The sequence below is a fragment of the Hibiscus syriacus genome, unplaced genomic scaffold, assembly GCF_006381635.1.
Source record: "Hibiscus syriacus cultivar Baekdansim isolate YM2019G1 unplaced genomic scaffold, ASM638163v2 tig00111388_pilon, whole genome shotgun sequence".
In the NCBI taxonomy this organism is placed as follows: domain Eukaryota; kingdom Viridiplantae; phylum Streptophyta; class Magnoliopsida; order Malvales; family Malvaceae; genus Hibiscus; species Hibiscus syriacus.
Window position 1 is genome coordinate 1,561,037 of NW_024063076.1, and position 20,433 is coordinate 1,581,469.

The 20,433-nt window shown below is 32.8% G+C and overlaps 1 pseudogene; it reads left to right on the forward strand.

The window, feature by feature from the left end:
• Nucleotides 1-11,596: 11,596 nt before the first annotated feature.
• LOC120159998 lies at nucleotides 11,597-13,730 on the forward strand (annotated as a pseudogene).
• The last annotated feature ends 6,703 nt before the right edge of the window (nucleotides 13,731-20,433 follow it).

The window sequence follows — 20,433 nt, forward strand, 5'->3', positions numbered from 1 at the left end:
TACTTCAGCAGCTAAATATAACAAGAAAGCGAAACTTTTGGGATATGTGAAAGAGATAATGCAGCCAAAATGAACGAAGATTCCGGATAGAGTCCGAGAAGATTGTGTGTGTAATAAGATAAGCAAAATGAAGGAGAAGATAATATCCTGATCGCTGGGAAACTAACTTTCTATATATAAAACGTTTAAAAGAGAGAAGAAATCTATGCGTAAACGACTACTGGAGTTTAGTTGTTTTTGCTTGCAAGCAACAGCTGCTTTTATTTTGTGACAACTCAACATGCTTCACTCTAACCCGATAAGTTCCTATTACTTCAGATTTTAATCAATTGTAATCATTCTAAAAATATTATTTCAGAATTCTAGCTATTTTATTTCCATTTAATAATTAAAACATCATAATAATTATTAAATTTGTTTATGTGACCTTCCTATCATTTTAAAAATATATTTTAAAATTAAAATAACATTTTAGTTCTTGAAATTAAAAAAATATATTTAAATTAAATTATTTTATTATTTTCACTATTTTAAAAAATCGTGGGAGTGGACCAGAGCATATTGTCAATCACGGCCCGTGACAATATGCATTGAATTTGAATGAATATGTATAAATCAAATACAACAAGTAAGCGAGACGTGGCATTTAAATCCTCTTTCTCGGCAAAATGGCCGAAATAATTCTCTCACGTGTTCAATTCCCAAAATAATGTAGGTTCAAGATTATTTTTCATCTAAGGTAAAATTTACAATATCCAAACTTACCTTAAGTTTTCAAGTCAACCATGAAGACTCTAACCTTATTTGTCTTTAGCAAAATATGAAGACTCCAAATTTACATGGGATCTTCGGTCCATGCAAAAGACTTCGAGAATATGTATCATCTTCAACTTTATTTCAACTGCAGCCCTGACTCTAAACTAAAGTTGCTGCATGGCGTGGGAATCTACAGAAGTGCATGCATGGCATTGGGGAGCAGATCTAATAATTGTGTCATTATTAGATCAATAATGGAGCACCGGGAAATGTTATAAAAGGGGGAGTTGGATTTTGGGTGAAATATGAGGGAGAGCATTTGGGTTAAATCAGAGTGAGGCTCAGAGAAAGATAGCATTTACGGGAGAGCATTTGCGAGGGAGTTCGATTGAAGGAAGAAAGAATTTGAGTGGTCTGATAAGCGATTTGATAAAATTAGTGTAAATTTTATTGTTTCATTTTTAATTTTTATTTGAAATATAAATTAATTAGATTATTTATTTTTGATTTTACATATTAAATTGTATTCGAGTGGTTTAGTAAGTTTAATTTAAATTTTCGTGTAATTTTTAGTGTAATTTTTTTAAATTTAAATTTAAATTATTAGATTATTTATTTTGATTTTACATATTAAGTTGTATTTGAGTAAATCTTGATTAGTGTAGTTTAAATTATTACATTTTTTTTTATTGAGTAACATAAATTATTAGACTAATTATTTTTATTTTACATATTAAATCGTATTTGAGTTGTTTGGTAACTTTAGTTTAACATTTATTTATTTTTATTGTAAATATAAATTAATTAGATTATTTATTTTGCTTTACACATTAAATTGTATTCGAGTGGTTTGGTAAGTTAAAAAATAATTTTTGTGTAATTTTTAGTATGTTTTTTGTTTTTAATTTAAATTATAATTATTAGAATATTTATTTTGATTTCACATATTAAGTTGTATTTGAGTAGTTTGGTATGTTTAGTTTAAATTATATTTTTATCTTTTTATTGAGTAATATAAATTATTGGACTATTTATTTTTATTTTACATATTAAATCGAATTTGAGTAGTTTGGTAAGTTTAGTTTAAATTTTATTGTTTTATTTTTGTTTTTATTGTAAATATAAATTAATTAGACTATTTATTTTGATTTAACATATTTTTTGTTTAAATTTTCTTTAATTATGATTAATAGTATAAATTGAATTATTTAATTTTTTTTTATAGATTTGTTGAAGCATGGCAGAACAAAACGTTCTTTTGAGACTAAATGATCGACATATTTATAGTCATTTGGGAGCACTTGTATTATGATCGAATTATATATTTTATTTGAGAACGATGAATTAATTCTAATTACATTGATTAATAAATTGTAGGATGATGAACAACGAGTCCTTCATAGTCGAGTGAACATTTGTGATAAGCTAGATAAACTTATTGTCCATAATTTGCAAAAGGTGGGATTTTACGAAGTAACATTTGTAAGAGAATATAAGTTGGTCCCCAGTTTGATCAGTGCATTAATTGAACGGTGGAGACAATAAACTCATATATTTCATCTTCCGTGTGGTGAATGTATGATCACTTTGGAGGATGTGGCTTTATAATTCAAGGTTTATATTGACTGTATAACCATGTACTATCTATTTGGACCATATGTTTGCAAAATGGAAAACCTTATATGCATTACTTGAATGCCCAAAAAATCTATGGAATATTCTCTTTCCTTTAACAAGTTAACCTTCTGGGTTGTATATAGGCATGGTCTGAGACTTCACGATGGATTTACGTATGAATTATTTCATAGCTTGTAACAAATCAGGTAGCTCATTGTATGATGTATCTCAATCGCTATATATCAACCTCATTGCCTTCTCATTCGCATGTCAAATGAGTTTGTATTTTACATTGTATCTGAACTGGTCTCGAATAGATGTAACTAACATCGAGCAAGGGATCTTTGGATTTTGTTTAACCAACACCTTCACATTTTGACATATTACATCAAAATCTAGTAGTCAGTGGTCTTGTTCGATAGAGTTTTCAAAAACATGTGTATGGACCATTGTACCTTGTGATGACCCAAGCATCTTTCCTCTACATTTTGGATACTCTGATCAACCACTTACACTCGGGCTCATATTTAACACACTTCGCTTATAGAGTTTTCTGGTTCGACTCTACAACCTTGCAATCTACATGGGCTTTTATGCAATACTCTTTAACCGTCAGTGTAACTTCTTTTCTTCCTCTATATTGCTTAATAATTGATAATTCACCAGAGTTTTCGGATGATTCAATCAAGTAGCCTGAAGTTAAATGTGGCATATCTGGGAATTCAGGCGCCCACATCGCATCATAATCTATCTTGTGCATGTGAGGGGTAGGTTGATACGGTGTCATATATTCATCAACATTGATATCAGGTTCATCACCATCGAAAATATTGTTATCCTCAGCCAAAACGGGTTATTTAGTTTCTTCATCTTCACTGGAATCATCAAGTATTTATCCTTAGCAGATTTTAGCATTAACATCAATAGTCGAATGTATATGATGTATGCTTTTTGCCCCATACTCTGCGGCTACAGATGTTCCACCGACTTCATTTGCACTTTCCAACATCGCCACGAAACTGTTTATAGACTTATATGTCGGGTTCTCAATCTGACTTTAGAAAGCCATTTGAGATGAAGTGTAGGATCTCAAATACAGGGTTGGTGACTAAAATGTAAATTTTGGAAACTTTATGCTCAATTTCGAAATAAGTTAAAAGTTTAGAGATTTAATTGGTCATTTGACAAGAAAGATTTTTATCTTTCCTTTGTGGGCTATATAACACGTGGGGATTAAGAGGAAAAATGAAACAAAAGTCTGGAGATGGGTGGAACTTTCTTCTTCTTCTCGTGGCACCATGAATAAGGTAAGTTGGTCTCAAGTTAAGATTTCCTTTCATTTTTAAGTTGATTTTGATTCTAGAGATGGTAAGAAAGTTTAAAGAAAGCTTTAGGGGGCTTTAAACATAAAGATGAACAAGTTAGGAGAGATTAAAGAGAATGAGTTTTTAAATGAAATCTTGGAAAAGAGTTGATAAGTAGAATTGGAAGCTAAATTCGACTTGTTAATAGTTAAATTAAGAGATATAAAATGATATAATTGGAATTATAACATGTTAAAAATTTGGTGTAATTCTTGATTTACATATGGATGATAGGATTTTGAGGTTAAAGATGTGATAAATGAGTATAAATGGGTTTAAGTATGTGTATGTGAGTTAAAAATATGAAAGGGGATGAAACATGGAATGTTGAGCTGAAATGAGTGAATTTCCGGGCTTAAAAAATGATTTCTGGGCTATGGGTATCGGTATTGATACTTCAGGAGTAAAAATAAGGAAGACATTCATGAGGTATCGATACCTGAATAATAGTATCGATACCAATGGTACTGATACCTTTAGGACGATATCGATATCATCTTGAAACGAGAATTACAGAATGCAATATGGGTATCGATTCCTAGGCATGGTACCGATACCACAATTAGGGAATGTATCGATACCCTATAGGGGGTACCAATACTACTTTAAATAGAAAATGAAATTTAGCCATTCCTTTAGTTCAAGAAATGAGAAATTAGAGCATGTTATTTGGAATACTGATATATATAAATGTATGATTATGTAGACATCGAATGTAAGCAAGTTCCGGAACGATCACCGAATTAGGTTTCGATCCAAAGAAGGAAATCATAGAGGTGGATTTGGAAACTAAGTGAGACCAAGGTGAGTGCATATTAGTTATATGATGTGTAATGGAAAGAAGACTTGTGACAAGTCTATTTTCTATAGTAGAATGCATGAATTCATTAATATGAGCATATGTTTGATCTAATACATGTATGTTATAGATTATTCCATATGTTAAATGATATGTGTGAGTACATGTTAGTGTAATTGTGAATGAGTATAAATGATACAAGTGATGATATAAGAATCTATTATAAGACATATGATATGAAAATGTGATAATGAGATATGTGAAAGAATCATGAGATACATGAAGAAAAGTATATGTGATATGTGAAAGTGAACCATATGTCTATATGAATATGGGAAATGATATAAAAGAGAATGTCCATGTTATATGTTATGAGAGCTAGAGGTATAGTTGGCATGCCAAGAGTCGAGGGTTTCATAAGTCATTCGGGATAAATTCATAGGCCCTCCGGGACATATTTCACATGCCACTCAGTGGACCCTTATACGAGCTGTGGTGATAGCATAGGTGCACAACCTCAATATACTCGCATACCTTAAGTTCTCAGTAATGTTAAATGTAACACCTTCAACCCGTACCCGACCCGGATACTAGTCTGAGGTGTCATATTGACTTTTCAAACTTTGACTATTGACGAAAAAAAATCAAGGAAATTTACAACTTTCATTAAAATAACATTGTTACTTTACACAAGTTAACCAAAACAAGAATAAACATATCAGAGCATTTGTAACAGACACTTTTCTTACATGCCAACCATATACACGACAAAATACATACTTTATCCGTTACTTCTGATATGATCTTCTAGCATTGCTGCTGTTCTTGCAACCTTATTTCCACTCTTCTTGATTCTTGGTACCTACGTGTAAATCACTTACACGCTAAGTCATAGACTTAGTGAGACATATAAATATAACAATAATGCATCCAGTATGAATATGAACATGCAATCTATACATTCAATCCTGTCGTATACAATTCAATGTAAACAATAATCATATGATAACCTATAACTATAACAATGTAATTACCTTTGATAACCTTTTATAGGCCCATGTACATTTTTGAGAACTCAAGGTATTCGAGTACATTGAGGTTGTGCACTATGCTGTCATCACAGCTCGTATAGGTCTCCCATTAGGGGCTATGAAATTTGTCCTGAATGACCTATGATTGTATTTGTCCCGAATGAACACTCCTTAAGAACCATATACATATTCCAGTGGATCAGATCTGTCTCAAAAGACACTGTAAATGTTCCAAAGGATACATATATGTCCCGAATGACTACGTAGAACCCTCGACTCTATAGCTCTCATATCGTATACCATGGGCATTATTCTTATATTTCATGTGTTCATGTCATTTCTCTTGTAATCACATAGCTCATATCACTTATCATATCACATGTGCATTTGGGTCTTTTCACATATATCATTTATCAACTCATATGAACATATATATACTTTATGCATGTATCATAATAATTATCATGTATGCATGTTCATAACTATTGTGCTATGAAAATCAACATAGGAATTAGACTTATCACAAGTCTTATTCCATTGTACCATACTTCTAATATGTATTCACCTTTGTCTGGCTTGACTTGATTCTAATCCTTCAATTGTTCCGGAACGAGATCACGTTCTAAATCTACATATTAATACATTGATACATATCAGTATACTAATTGATATATTCTAAACTATCATTCCTTAGGCTAATAAGAAAGCTATTTTTATCTTTTAATGAAGGCATGCATCGATGCACTACACCATGCATCGATACATCCCTTGACAGGTGCATCGATTCACTATTCATGCATCGGTGCATAAATCCTATTCGATGTTTGTATTTTAAGAAGGTGCATCGATGCACTCCTTATGCATCGATGTTCATTTATTTGAGAGTGCATCGGTGCACATTGAAGATGCATCGATGCACACAACCCAGAATTTACATTTAAAACACGAATTCACTCTCTTTCAGCTTAATTCTTCATCTTTCACCTCCTTTAATATTCCTAACTTTCATATACATACTTAAACTCACTTCTACTCCATAATCACTTCTTTAAACTCAAAATTATATCTTCCATATGAAATCCAAGAATCATACTAAATTTTCTACTTGTTCTAAATTCAATTCTATCACTTCATATCCCTTAATTAAGTGGATGACAAGTCAAATTTGTCTTCCAATATGAGTAATGAACTCTATTCCAAGATTTCATTCAAGAACTCAAAATCTTTAATCTCTCATATATCTTTCATCTTGTTGTTTAAGAACAAATTAAACTTTCCTTAAACTTAATTATCATCTAGTGATCATAACCCAACCTTTAAATCAACAAATAATCAAGAATTCACAAACTTACCTTTGAGCTTGGAGATACGGGAGGAAGAAGAAGAAGAAGAGAGTTTCCCAGATAACTCTTTCTTTTCCCCCACGTGTTTCATTCTTATAAAAGGGGAAAATATCTTTCTTATCAAATGACCAATTTGCCCTTTAATTCATTCAATAATTACCAAACAACCTTCAACTATATTTCCAATAAGTCATTAAACTATTAAACTATTTTACTTTTATCACCAAATTTCAAAAATTTCTCATTTTAGTCACTGACTCAGATTTCGGGATGTTACAACATGGGCCTATAAAAGATATCAAAGGTATTTACATGAGTATATGTTATCATATTATTATTGCTTATATTGTATCATATGTGTGACATGACTAAATTATGATATGATTGTTATATATGATTGAACACTTGGATATGAGTATATGAGTTGCCTTATGTTATATTTTCTATGTGAAATATGTTTGTCTGATATATTTGAATATAAGAGAATATAATAAACTTATATGATATGTTATAAGTAATTACATGAGAAATATAGTGACCTCTATAAGTATATATATATAGATAATGAGGTGGTGGACTATATGATTAATGAGAATTGAGATAAAATATATAGTATATTAACTAGGAAACAAGTATTTAAATAAGTATAAGAGTATTTTAGATAAGTTGTATAAGAAGGTCTATACGTTTAAATAGAACTGTGATATAAACTTGTTAAATTCTTAAGTGATATGAAATTAGTATAAGGATTTAAGAAATCATATGAGAACATTAGGGGAATCAAATAACAATAAGTTATGCAAATATATGTTTATGTAACAAAATTATGTGAAAAATTAATTAATAAAATATAAGAAATTAGTATACAAGAATATGATATAGAATATGTAACAAGAATTTATGTGTTAAATGTTAAATAGAAACATATGAAAATAAGAGATAAGATATGTGAATTTGTGATAAGAATTATATGATTAGGAATTATGTAAATAAAACGACTTAAATGATGACAGTAGAATGTGATATAAGCTAAGTGGTGTAAAATAAATGATTATAAGAATATGAAATAGTAAACACTCATATATGATATGATGATATATGTGAATGTATGAATTTATTTTATGAAAATGGATATGAGGTTATATGATATGATAGCATGAAACATGAATTCATTGTTAGAAGTTATAGTTTATATTAGATGTTTTATATGCCTCACTAGACTTAGCGTGTGGGTGTTTCACACGTAGGTTTCGGAAAGTGAGAAGAGAAGGTAAGAGGAGCCAGACAAGTCATCATCTCTTTTACGAAGTTTAGATCAGAAATAAAATGGATATGATTATGTATTTTGTTATATTGAATATAGTTGACATGTACTAATAGAATTGAGTTGAATACACTCTGATATGTTTTGTAAAATCAATTGATTTTAATTAACGCAAAGAAATCATTTTCTTGAATTATGAATTTGAATTTTAGTAATTTTGTAAAGAAAAATGTTTGAAAAGTCAATGTGACACATCGGATTCGAATCCGGATCGGATACGGGTTGGGGTGTTACATGAAGTGTCAAGCATATTTCTTGATGACTCAGACACATCAGATATATTACACACATCAACAAATAACTCAATAATTGAAATATTTGTTGAGTCGTGTAATTGAATCATAATTGTAATATCATCATCTTCTTCAAGTGGTATTGTAGCATATATGACTAGATTGGGACATACCAAAACCTATACCTCAAACCATCAACTGTAGTTTGGATTTTCCTTTCTATTATCTCCTTAATTTCTACAAATGTAATGTCACTTTTAAACATCATATTTATAAGTTATTCAGACTGAAAATAACTTCAACCTCATTTTTCATAATATGTATATTATAATGGACAATCGTAAAAATTTTGTTGCTCATTTTTCTACACATCAAAATATAGACATTTAGAATAAATAAAAATAAATTATAGTAATGACGATAAATTACATTTAGGATTAAAATGAAAATAAATTAATTACTAAAACATTATTAATTTAATTATAATAAATATTATTAAAATTTCAAAAAAATGTAAATATATTAACAATATTTTTTATAAAAATGTAAATATATTAACAATATTTTTAACATTTTTCTAGAAATACTAAATCAAATGTTGATCTAATTATTTTAACATTTTTACTACAAATACTAAATCAATCTTATTCAAATTATACTAATGATTCATAAGGTAAAAAATTAAATTTATAATTAAAATTAAATTAAATTAATTACTACAATATTATTTAAATTTGCAAAAAAAATATAAATATTTAACAATATTTTTATAAAAATAATGATTAAATATTATGATTACATATAATAATGATTAAATTTATTACTTTGAATTTTTTATAACTACTTATGATTATTTCGAATTTATTTCTCCCAATTTCTCAACCAAAACACCCAATTTTATAACATCTCAGACTATTCATTATATTTTTCCATTCAACCACCAACCTACACAGTTATTAATAGATAATTAATGGTGTCATTATATTTCATCATTGTAATAAATATTATTTTTCTTCATTATAAATATATTTTTAACATTTATAATACAAATACTAAATCAATAATGTTAAAATTATAATAATGATATTTACATAACAATAAATCGTAAACTGATATTTACTAAGTCAATATGTAACTAACAAAAAATCGTAAAATACTTTAAATAAATTTTTTTTATACTTACTTGAGTGTTTCTTCCGACAAGTTGATGTTATAAAAAAACATTTTCGAATTTTTTACTCACTTCTTTTTTACCTGCAACAATATATTATAATTAATATTTTAATATTAAATATTACAAGATAAAATAGAGATATTTTATTCGAGTAATACTTACATATTAAAAATTGAAAGAAAAAATCGTTTAAAATTTTCTCTAATATTCTTCCCGGATGCTCACTCTTTCAATTCTTCTCCAAATTTTGCCTCTTATCCCCTTTCCTCACCACTGCTTTACTCCCCAATTCTCAACCAAAACACCATATTTTATAACATACCGGGTATTTAATATACTTTCTCATTCAATCACCAACCACCAACCTACTCGAGTTATTAATGGATAATTAATGGTGCCATTATTATTTACTTGTTTCCCAGTCGGAGGTAACCGACCACCCTGAAAACGCCAGGTAATCTTGGAGTCTTCTTATTTTGCATGAAAACGCCAGGTAATCTTAGAGTCTTTTTATTTTGCATGAAGACGCCAAATAAGCTTGAAATATTTGTAGTTGACTTGAAGAAGCCAAGTAAGCTTGGAATCTTTGGCTCAATACTGTTTTTTTTTCCACCTCATATGGGGAAATAATATGAAAAGTACATTATTTTGGGAATTAAATATGTAGAGATGTATTATTTCTGCCATTATGCCCCTCTTTCTCCGGTTTCAACTTTTAATATTTTTCAACTACTTTAGAAAATGTTGACATTCAAAAAAGTTAAATAGACCAATAATAAGATTTTACCTTTTAATATGATAATTTTATTTTAATATTATTATTTTTTTATAATTATTGGTTTTTGATATATTAATTGATTAATTTGAATCGAGTATTGCAAAAGTAACGACAATCTTCCTAACTCAATTTCTCCTAGCCGTTAAACATTATGTTATTCTATGTTTTAATTTTGATTTTCATTAGAATTCACCAAGTGACGTCGCGGTAAAATGAAATGTTATCTTTTGCAGATGTCTTAAGTTCGAACAACTACATTACTGTATGTATTGTCAATTGATTAAAAAAGTTGTGAATAAATAATACCTTGTAATCATATTCATCTCATACTATTAAAAAACTAATTATTTTTATCCATATTTTCCTTGTTAATTGGTTTCAATTTGAATTTATTTTAAATATTTTTTATTAATAATGTAATAAATATATAATTTGACCAATCATCAAACATTGGCTTTATTAAAATATCCGTTTTAATTATAAAAAATAATTTATGTTTTATTCAAGCATGAATCTTTGTGACCTCGATAGTAAATGAATTGTTGTTATTTCTTAAGGTCTCGGGCTTGAGCATCAATAATGTTAGGGGTGTGAGCGTTTAATATTAAAAGGCTTAAGAGTTATCTTTGAAAAAATATTAATTTGTACTTACTATAAGTTGATTAAAAATAATATAATTAACTTCAAATAAAATTTAACTTAAATATTTTTTATTAATATTTTAATAATTATTTAATTTGATCTAATAATTTTGCTTTTGATAAATTTGAGATAAATACAAACTCATATGTTTACTTCGCCTAGGTCTTAATTTAGATCCCTACCGAACCCGTATATTTTCCTCATTTTTCAATAAGAAGCTAGGTCACAGTATTTTAGGAGAGAATTAATAGTTGGGTGACTAATATTGTAGTTTACCCTATTTTTTTCACATCGTGCCACCGCCGATAAGTTCTCTTGCCCTCAGCATGATCCTTATCTGAGTTATCATCATTCATCAGTTCATTTGCTGCTTGGACGATGAGATGAACAAGGACAACGTGTCGAAAAATGATTGGCTAATGTTTCCGAGAATCGGTGAAATTTTCAACTGTATGATAAGTGAACAAAAATGGCGGATTTAATATCGGATATCCGGGAACAAGGGAAAGAAAAAGGTAGTACTTTATTTAAAGTTTCCTCTTTACTTTCACCTGAGAACCGAAGATTTTTTCCGGCGGTGTTTGTCAGAAAATGGAAATTGATAATAAAAAACCCAACCCATCTCGGATTAAGAGGTTCGGTTTCTGGGTCTTTAATTTTATTACCTTTTTTTTCAGTGACATGTACCTATTAGTTAATTTTCTTTCGATTCATGGGATCTCTGTTTTGAGCTCACAGCATTCTTTTCAAGTTGTTTTCTTTTTGTTTGTGAATCAGCTAACATCTTTACTAAATTGAGAGGGTTTTGTGTATTGAAGTAATGATTTATGACTGTTAGTGTTACATCCTTTGATGTTTATTAGCTCTGCAACTGTCATTTAACAGCTATGGCTTCTCCTTGCTTGATGGGGTTTTACTCTTAGTTTCTCAGTTAGACCTGTCAGTTAGGTGTAGGGATGGACTGAAGGTATTGGCGGGGTTATAAACAATTTCAAATTCTCGTATTTTATTTATTTATTATTGATAATCTATTTTCTTCTATAAAATTTTATAAGTTTATCGCATGGTATAAAATATTAAGTCAGTCCCTGATTAGGTGGGCCGGATTGGTTCTGGATTAGACCAACTTGAGTCGGGTCGTTGCAGGTTTGGGTTGTTTCGAGATTGAGCTATTTCATATACCGGTCATTTTGGGTTTGGATAATTGGGGTTGCTAGCTCAGTTTTTCCGGTCAGATCATTTCCATTATCCGGTATATGTCATTTTAGTTACTTATTCAAGACATTTCAGGTTAAGTCATTTTCTTCAGGTTATTTTTGGATCCGGGTTTTTGTTTTTGGTTCGGATCATGATCGACGGGTCCATTCAATATATGTTTTGAGGTAACAATTAACTATGTTTAAAATAAAGGAAAAATATTATTAGTCCTTTGATGGTATTCTTTCTGCTCATGCTGATCATTTAGAGGTTTATCGTACTGGATTCTAAGTACCTGAATTTGTTGCTCTAGTTTAAAACCTCAATGAGGCCAAAAAATAATCAATGTCCAAGGCGTCTTAGATATTTTTTCTATGTTATGACTTTTGTTTAGCTGATGAGAAAGATCATTGATCTTTCTATGTAGGTTGTCTTCTCACTTTTTCTTATTCCCATTTCTATTATCGTTCTCGGCTTTATCGACAAGTCATTCATCGTTGTAGACATAAACAAGAAAAGGAAATTAGAGGCCGAGTTATTGGACTTGCCGTTATCGAAGCATCAGTCATTCATCGTTGTAGACATAAACAAGAAAAGGAAATTAGAGGACGAGTAATTGGACTTGCCGTTATCGAAGCATCGATATCGGAAGCAAAGCGTATCACCGAAGCCTGCTTCCTTAGGCAGCATTGCAGAAGTAGATGGGTTAAGTCCCTGCACTTTCAAAGGAAAGGGAGGGAATGTTTATGATGTATCCGAAACTGAGTCGACAAAAGATAGCAATAGCTTTGCTGAAGTTTTGGACACTGCAATGTCTATGCATGCCAATGCCAAGTATTTGCTACATAAGAGTGCTTCCTCCTCGTCATCCAATAGGGATCCAGCTCCCAAGGTTCCCATTCTTATGGTACAACTGTTGCATCAAGCAGTGTGGAAACGGATGTACTATCTTCTCCTGGTGACGAGCCTGAAACAGCTGATTCCAGACTAGCTGAGAATCTCGAGGAGACGCTTGCCGAGTATGGTAGCGATAGCGACTAGCGACGTAGATTACATCTACTCAGGATATGGAAATTACACCATAGAGCAATACCAAGATAAGGAAATAGAAGAAATCCTCAACTCTGACGGGGGGAATCCAAACGTTTATGTTCTTTCATCTGGACGATGGAGCGTCGACCGAGGTAGTTCATAAGACTTCGAAAATATATATGCGTTGCTCATACAATGTCCATGTGGTCACTTGTTGATTTGGGGTTCCTTCATTTATACTGTACTGTAGAGGCTCCACAAACCAAAAGGAAACCTACCATTGATCGAGAATCCGAGCAGTACTTTTCCACACTTATGCTCTAGAGGAGAGTACTTAAATCTGAGTATCTCGTCTGTTCATATATCATGTAATGTGGCTTGAATGACATTAAAATCAAAATGTAAAAATTGACTTGTTTTTGGAATTATTTTGAAGTAACCCTAGCTTTGTCTTTTCCCTTTCTGTCTTCAAGTCAACTTAAGTTGGATTGTATATATTATTTGATAGTAATAAATTGTGGTATTACACAGCTATTCTCATTGCTCCTTTTCGTTGTTTTCCATGCATTTTTGTTTACTGTTTGTTTCCGAATATGTAAAGTGATTATGTTTGATTATTAGGCTAGTTTTCGACATGCATGTATGTATGTATATATGATTGCACGCAAGCAACATTACAGAATGAGATTTCATGAACAGTCCCATTTGATTGCACTTCTGCATGTTTTGTTCGATTATGCAGATTTTGTTTATTTGCTAAAGGTTTCATTAGTTCGATCTTGTTGCATATGCTTGATTAAGTCATTTCAATTATAGATAAGGCGATCAAGTTCGGTTTATTTAATGCCAAGTCGGCCTAGACCGGGGCTGGCCGAAACTTTTTGCTTTGAAGATATTTTTGATTCAGCTGAATCGGATTATAAACCAAGGCCGTGGAAAGTGTGGTGTTTTTGGAGTACAAGTTCATTTATACTTTTGATACAACTGTTAGGCATGAACAATAATGGAGGTTTCGTAGTAGACCTGTTAATTGGGCTGATTGGGTTAAATCTAGTTTTAATTTTTTTTTAATCATTGCCATCCAGCAAGGCTAATAATAATTCATCACCTCAATCAATTGTGGAATATTCTATCATAGGCCGTACAAAAATATAGCTCAATACCCCCCAAACACTACAAATTGGTGTTTGAATAGAAACTACTTTTTTCTTAATCAAGATTTGTCCTGTGTCAGGTCTTTTATTAAGGTAATTAACATGTTTTTTATAAACAAGACAGTTGGATACCAAATATAGGAAATAGCTCAAACAACCCAAATTGGTAATTATGTATAAGATCTTTTTTCTGCTTTAAATTTGAAGCCAAAACAAAAATCTTTTATGTCGAAATTAACTATATATAATTAATTAACATTCAATTCTAAGATTGTTTTGAAACATAAATGGGGAAAAGGATGAGATTGGTAAATCTCATGACTTGTTTGATGCCGATATGCTTTTGGGTATATAATTGTTTGCATGACAGCAAGTTAGATGAGAGTAGACCTGGTAAAGTTGACCCGTACCTAATTACCCGAATCAATTTACCCGATTAGAGATTCGATATAGATCTAAATATGATGATCCAAAATTGATATGAAACCCGAAATGCACCAAATCAAAGCAAAAAAGACCCAAATTTTAGTTTAACTGAAAACAACCCAACCGGAAGCAACCCAAACCGAAATAGACCTGTATCGAAAGCAACTCGAACCGAAAACAACCCGAATTTAATTTACCCATATTTGATCCGAACCACTCTTCGACCCGATTTTAACCCAATAATAAAGTAAGTAAATGAATAATTTATTATTATTATTATTATCTATTTTTAATAATTTAATAAATAATAAAATGATTCATATTTTATTCTCATTTTGTATTATACTACTAATTAATCATTAGTCTATCAACTTTATTAATAATTGAATGGTTGAATATAACATTTCCTCTTTTAAAAGTTCGGATGGTGATCTCATTGACTTGCCTCCAAAGGGGTTTTCTTTCACATGGTTCAGGGGAGGTGCCGCAGTATCTGCCAGTAGACTGGACAGATTTCTCGTTTCAGTTGAAGTGCTTAATAAATTCCCACAACTTGCTCAATTATCTTTAGCCAGGAATCTCTCGGATCACAACCCTGTGTTATTAAAGGAGGAGGTGCTTGACAAAGTTAATGGAACCTTCAAATGGTTTAATCACTGGGGTGACAATAAGTACATGGAGTTGATTAAATCTATTTGTGCCAAAAAACGAGGAAAAGGTGCAATGGCCAGGTTAATGGAGATTAGATCTGCTACGAAAAGATGGGAAAAGGAAAGTAGAGGGAGGAGCAATGAGTGGAGTTCCTGGAAAATAAAATTGATGCTCTGGAGAAGTCGATCATTGCAAATGGCAGCAATTACTTGGTGCTTAATGAATTAAAGAGTTAAAGGCGAGACTCTGGAAGGTTTACAGACGGGAAGAGCGAGAGTGGTTACAAAAAAGCCGCCTAAAATGGTTCAAAGAAGGAGATAAAATACAAAAAATTTCCATATTATTGCTACAGCGAGAGGGAAATCGAATTGTATATCGTCGCTAAAAGTGGGAAATTCTGAGGTGAGGGGACAAGAAGAATTGAAAGCCGCTTTCCATGATTATTTTAAGAGTGGGTACAATGAAGTGAACACACTACCATTACAAAGTTTTCATGTTCCTCTGAAAAAGCTGAAATTGGAATCTAGAAGATCGCTTGAAGATCCCTTTTCAGAATCGGAAATTTGGCATGCAATTTGTTCAGCGGATGGGTCTCGAGCTCCTGTGCCAGATGGTTTTAATCTAGATTTTTATGTAAAAAAAAAATGGAGGTTCATAAAAGAAGACGTTATGGCCTTTTTCGCTGATTTTTTCAATGGGAGGGTTAAGGTTGGTCTTTCAATAAATCATTCATCACTTTAATTCCGAAGAAGGAAGAGGCTGCACACTTCGAGGACTTCAGGCCAATCTCGTTAGTTGGTAGTCTGTACAAAATTTTGGCAAAAGTTCTCGCAAGGAGATTAGCAGCGTGCATTGGAGAGGTTGTGGGGGAATGCCAGTTCGCCTTCATTGCCGGAAAACAAATTACTGATTGTTCACTAATGTGCGCCTTTTCTCTGGTGTGTACGTGGGAAAAAATGAGCTGTCCATAACTCACATCCAATTTGCGGATGATCTGATCATATTCTCTAAAGCTAATTTAGAGATGGCAAGGAATATTAAAAGAGTACTCAGAATCTTTGAGTTGGCTGTCGGATTAAAATTGAATTCAAAGAAAACAAAGTTGTTCGGGGTGAATGCCGAGACTAATCGGATTAAGGAGTGGGCTACAGATATTCGGTGTAGTTGGGACTCGCTTCTTGGGTCTACCATTGGGTCAGAAAAGGAATTCCATAGAACTTTGGCATCCCATGTTGGATAAAGTACAATTCGAACTTAATGGATGGAAAGGAAAATTACTCTCGTCTGGTGGGCGTTTAACCTTGGTAAGATCCGTCCTCGCAAACCTACCGGTTTACTACCTCTTGATGCCTTCGGCTGTGGCCGAACGGATTAATAGAAGCATTGCCAAATTTATTTGGGGGCAAAAGAAGGAAGATCAATCCATTAGGTCAAATGAGATAGCATTTGTAAGCCAAGTCTCTCGGTGGTTTGGGTTTCTTCCATGTCAGAATCGCTCCTTGCTAAATAAATGGTTTAGGAGATTTGGGGTTGAGAATGAGTGCCTCTGGAAGAAGATGGTTTATGCAAAATATGGCTTACATCGGGATTCGCTTCTTCCCTCAATTCCGCATGGGCGAAAATCGTCTTGGCTTTGGAGAAACATAACAGACCCGCTAGCCAAAGAGGATTACCTCTTCATGTCAAACTGCAAATGTTTGTTAGGTGATGGATATAGGATCGACTTTTGGGATGAGCACTGGACGGAAGTCACATCTTTAAAACTTGCTTTCCCCAGGATATTCAGGATCGCAACCCTCAAAACTAGCAAAGTTAAAGAGTTTGGTTCCAGAAGAAACGACCAGTGGGAGTGGAACATTGAGCTTCGAAGACCTCTATTCGAGTAGGAAAAAAGGGTGTGGAGTGAATTTGTAAATGTCCTTAGAAAAGCTCAATGTAATCCGAATGGGAAAGACTCATTGTTATGGTTAGCTGCCCTGAATGAGGAGTTTACTCCAAAACAATTCTGCGTGACAACAACTTCTGTGGGAGCTAATGAAGAAAGAATCAGGAAATTAGTGTGGGCAAATCTTGCTCCCCCAAAAGCCGAAGCCTTTGTTTGGAAGGCGATTCTCCAGAGAATTCTTGTTCAAACAGAACTGGCAAAACGTGGTGCAAATGGTATGGATTCGATTCTGTGTTTTTTGCAATAATCTACCAGAGTCTACAAACCACCTTCTTTGTCACTGTGAGATTGTTTGGAGTGTGTGGCAGCATTGTTCACCGTGGAAGGTTTACATAGTCTTTCCAGAAGAAGTAAAATCGATGTTCTTACTGTGGAATAACCAAATAATTAGAAGGCCATTGAAACCGATTTGGCGCTCGAGTTTTTTTTTCCAGTTTTTCTTGTTCAATATGGTCCTACAGGAACGAAGCAATTTTTAAGGGTTGTCACTGTTCTGAAGAAATCATTTTCGATCAGGCGTTGCTAAAAATAGGAATATGGGCAAATTGTAAATGGCCTTCACTTATACCCTCTGTTCAGGATTTCATTAGGTGTCCCTTCGAGGTGATTTTCAATGGGGTGTGAACTCTGTATGAAGAATGTCAAATTAAGCTGTTTGTGTGAATGCTTCGGATCTTTTTATCGTAGTGTGGTTGGTGCCGAATTAGCCTTGGATATTTTGAGTTTTCTATGTGTGTTGCTTGGTTGCTTGTATTGGGAATTAAACGAGTAATTTTCCTATAACCAGATTAGTGAGAACACAAAATAAAAGCAAAAAAATAATACCCGAAATTGATAACAGAGTTCAGCCAATGATGTCTACGTCTCCGGACTGCTATAGATATTTTAATAAAGAGAGAAAATTTACAGGTGTTTACAAACACTCAAAACTCACAAGAAAACTCTCTAGTGTTGGGAGAAAGAAATGATTTGGGATGATTTTGAAGCTAAATGGGTTAGGGTATTTATAGTTGAAGCTAAAGGACTAATCTTATAAATATCCTAAAGTGTAGGGACTAAAATGCAATTTCCCCATTACCATTTTCAGCAACAGAAATTAGGCACCGAATTTGGTGCTTATGTTTGAATTTTCAACCCATTGTGCGGGTGCCAAAATTTGATTTACATTGCTTGACTTTCAACTTCAACAATCTCCCACTTGAAGACTGATTTTAATTTGTCTTCACACCTCGATCAATACAACAGCTTTCCTAGTCTTATTACTCTAGTATGCCAACTGAAGCTGAACACAACTTCAGTTTGTCTGTAGTCACCATCTTTGTTAACATGTTTGCCCGATTTTGAGCTCCACTAATCTTTTCAAGTTTCAAAATCCCATCTTCCAGAAGAGACCGGATAAAATGATATCGCAATTGTATGTGCTTCGTCCTGGAATGAAAAGACGGATTCTTTGCTAGATGGATAGCACTTTGACTGTCACAATACAAGACATTGTTTTCTTGTTTATTACCTAACTCTTCCAAGAAACTTTAGAGCCAGACCATCTCCTTGCTGGCTTCCGTAACAGCGACATATTCTGTTTCAGTTGTGGAGAGGGCAACTATCTTCTGTAGTTGAGAAACCCAACTCATTGCAGTACCTCATAGAGTATAGACATACCTGTAGTGCTCCTTCTGATGTCAATATTTCTGGCTAAGTCAGTATTTACATAACCTGTCAGTATTGTATCTCCACCTTTGAAATAAAGTGATTTGTTTGTGGTACCCCGTAGATATCTGAGGATCCATTTGACTGCTTCATAGTGTACTTTGCCCGGATTATTCATATACCTGCTAACAACTCCCACTGATTGAGTAATATCTGGTTTGGTACAAAGCATGGCATATATCAGACTTCCAATTACTGAGGCATACGTCACCTTCACCATGTATGCACGTTCTTCCTCCGTCTTTGGTGACTGTTCTTTGGAGAGTCTAAAATGAACACCTAAAGGTGTACTTATTGGTTTAGCATCTTGCATGTTGACCCTGGAGAGTACTTTGTTGATGTACTCAGCCTGTGATAACATCAAAGTCCCCGACTTTGTATCTCTCTTAATCCTCATCCCAAGAATCTGCTTTGCAATGCCCAGATCTTTCATTGCAAACTGCTTCGACAATTTTTGCTTCAATTTTATAATCTCTTGCATGCATGAGCCTGCAACGAGCATGTCATCAATATACAACAATAAAATAATGAAGTTTTTGTCGAACTTCTTGATGTAGTAACAATGATCTGCTTAACATCTGGTAAAACCAATGCTACCCATGAAACTATTGAACTTCTTGTACCACTGTCTAAGAGCTTGTTTTAAACCATACAAGCTCTTCTTCAACCTACATACCAGGTTTTTCTTGCCTGCCTCTATGAAGGCTTCTGGCTGTCTCATATAGATTTCTTCCTCCAAATCACCATGAAGGAAAGATGTCTTCACATCTAACTACTCAAGATGTAGATTCTCTACAGCTACAATTTTCAACACCAGTCTGATTGTAGACAGCTTCACGACTGGAGAGAAAATTTCATTGTAGCCAATACCTTTTTTTTTGTTGAAAACCTTTGACAACCAATCTTGCTTTGTAGCATTTTCTCCCATCGTGCTCTTCTTTGATCTTGTAAATCCACTTGTTATGGAGTGCTTTCTTGCCTGGTGGTAATTCAGCTAATTCTCATGTCTGATTTGACCTAAGCGAGTCCATCTCATCTTTCATGGAAGACTCCCACTTGACTGAATCCTCCACCTACATTGCTTCATCATAGCACTCTAGTTCACCATTGTCAGTCAGCAACAAGTAGTGCAAAGAAGGCGAATAACGTTGGGTTGGTTTAGGAATTCTGAAGGAGCGTCTCAGTTCTTATGTGTCTGGTTCTTCTTGAACTTCTTCAGGACTGATCTGAACATCATTTCTAGAAATCTCCTCAAACTCA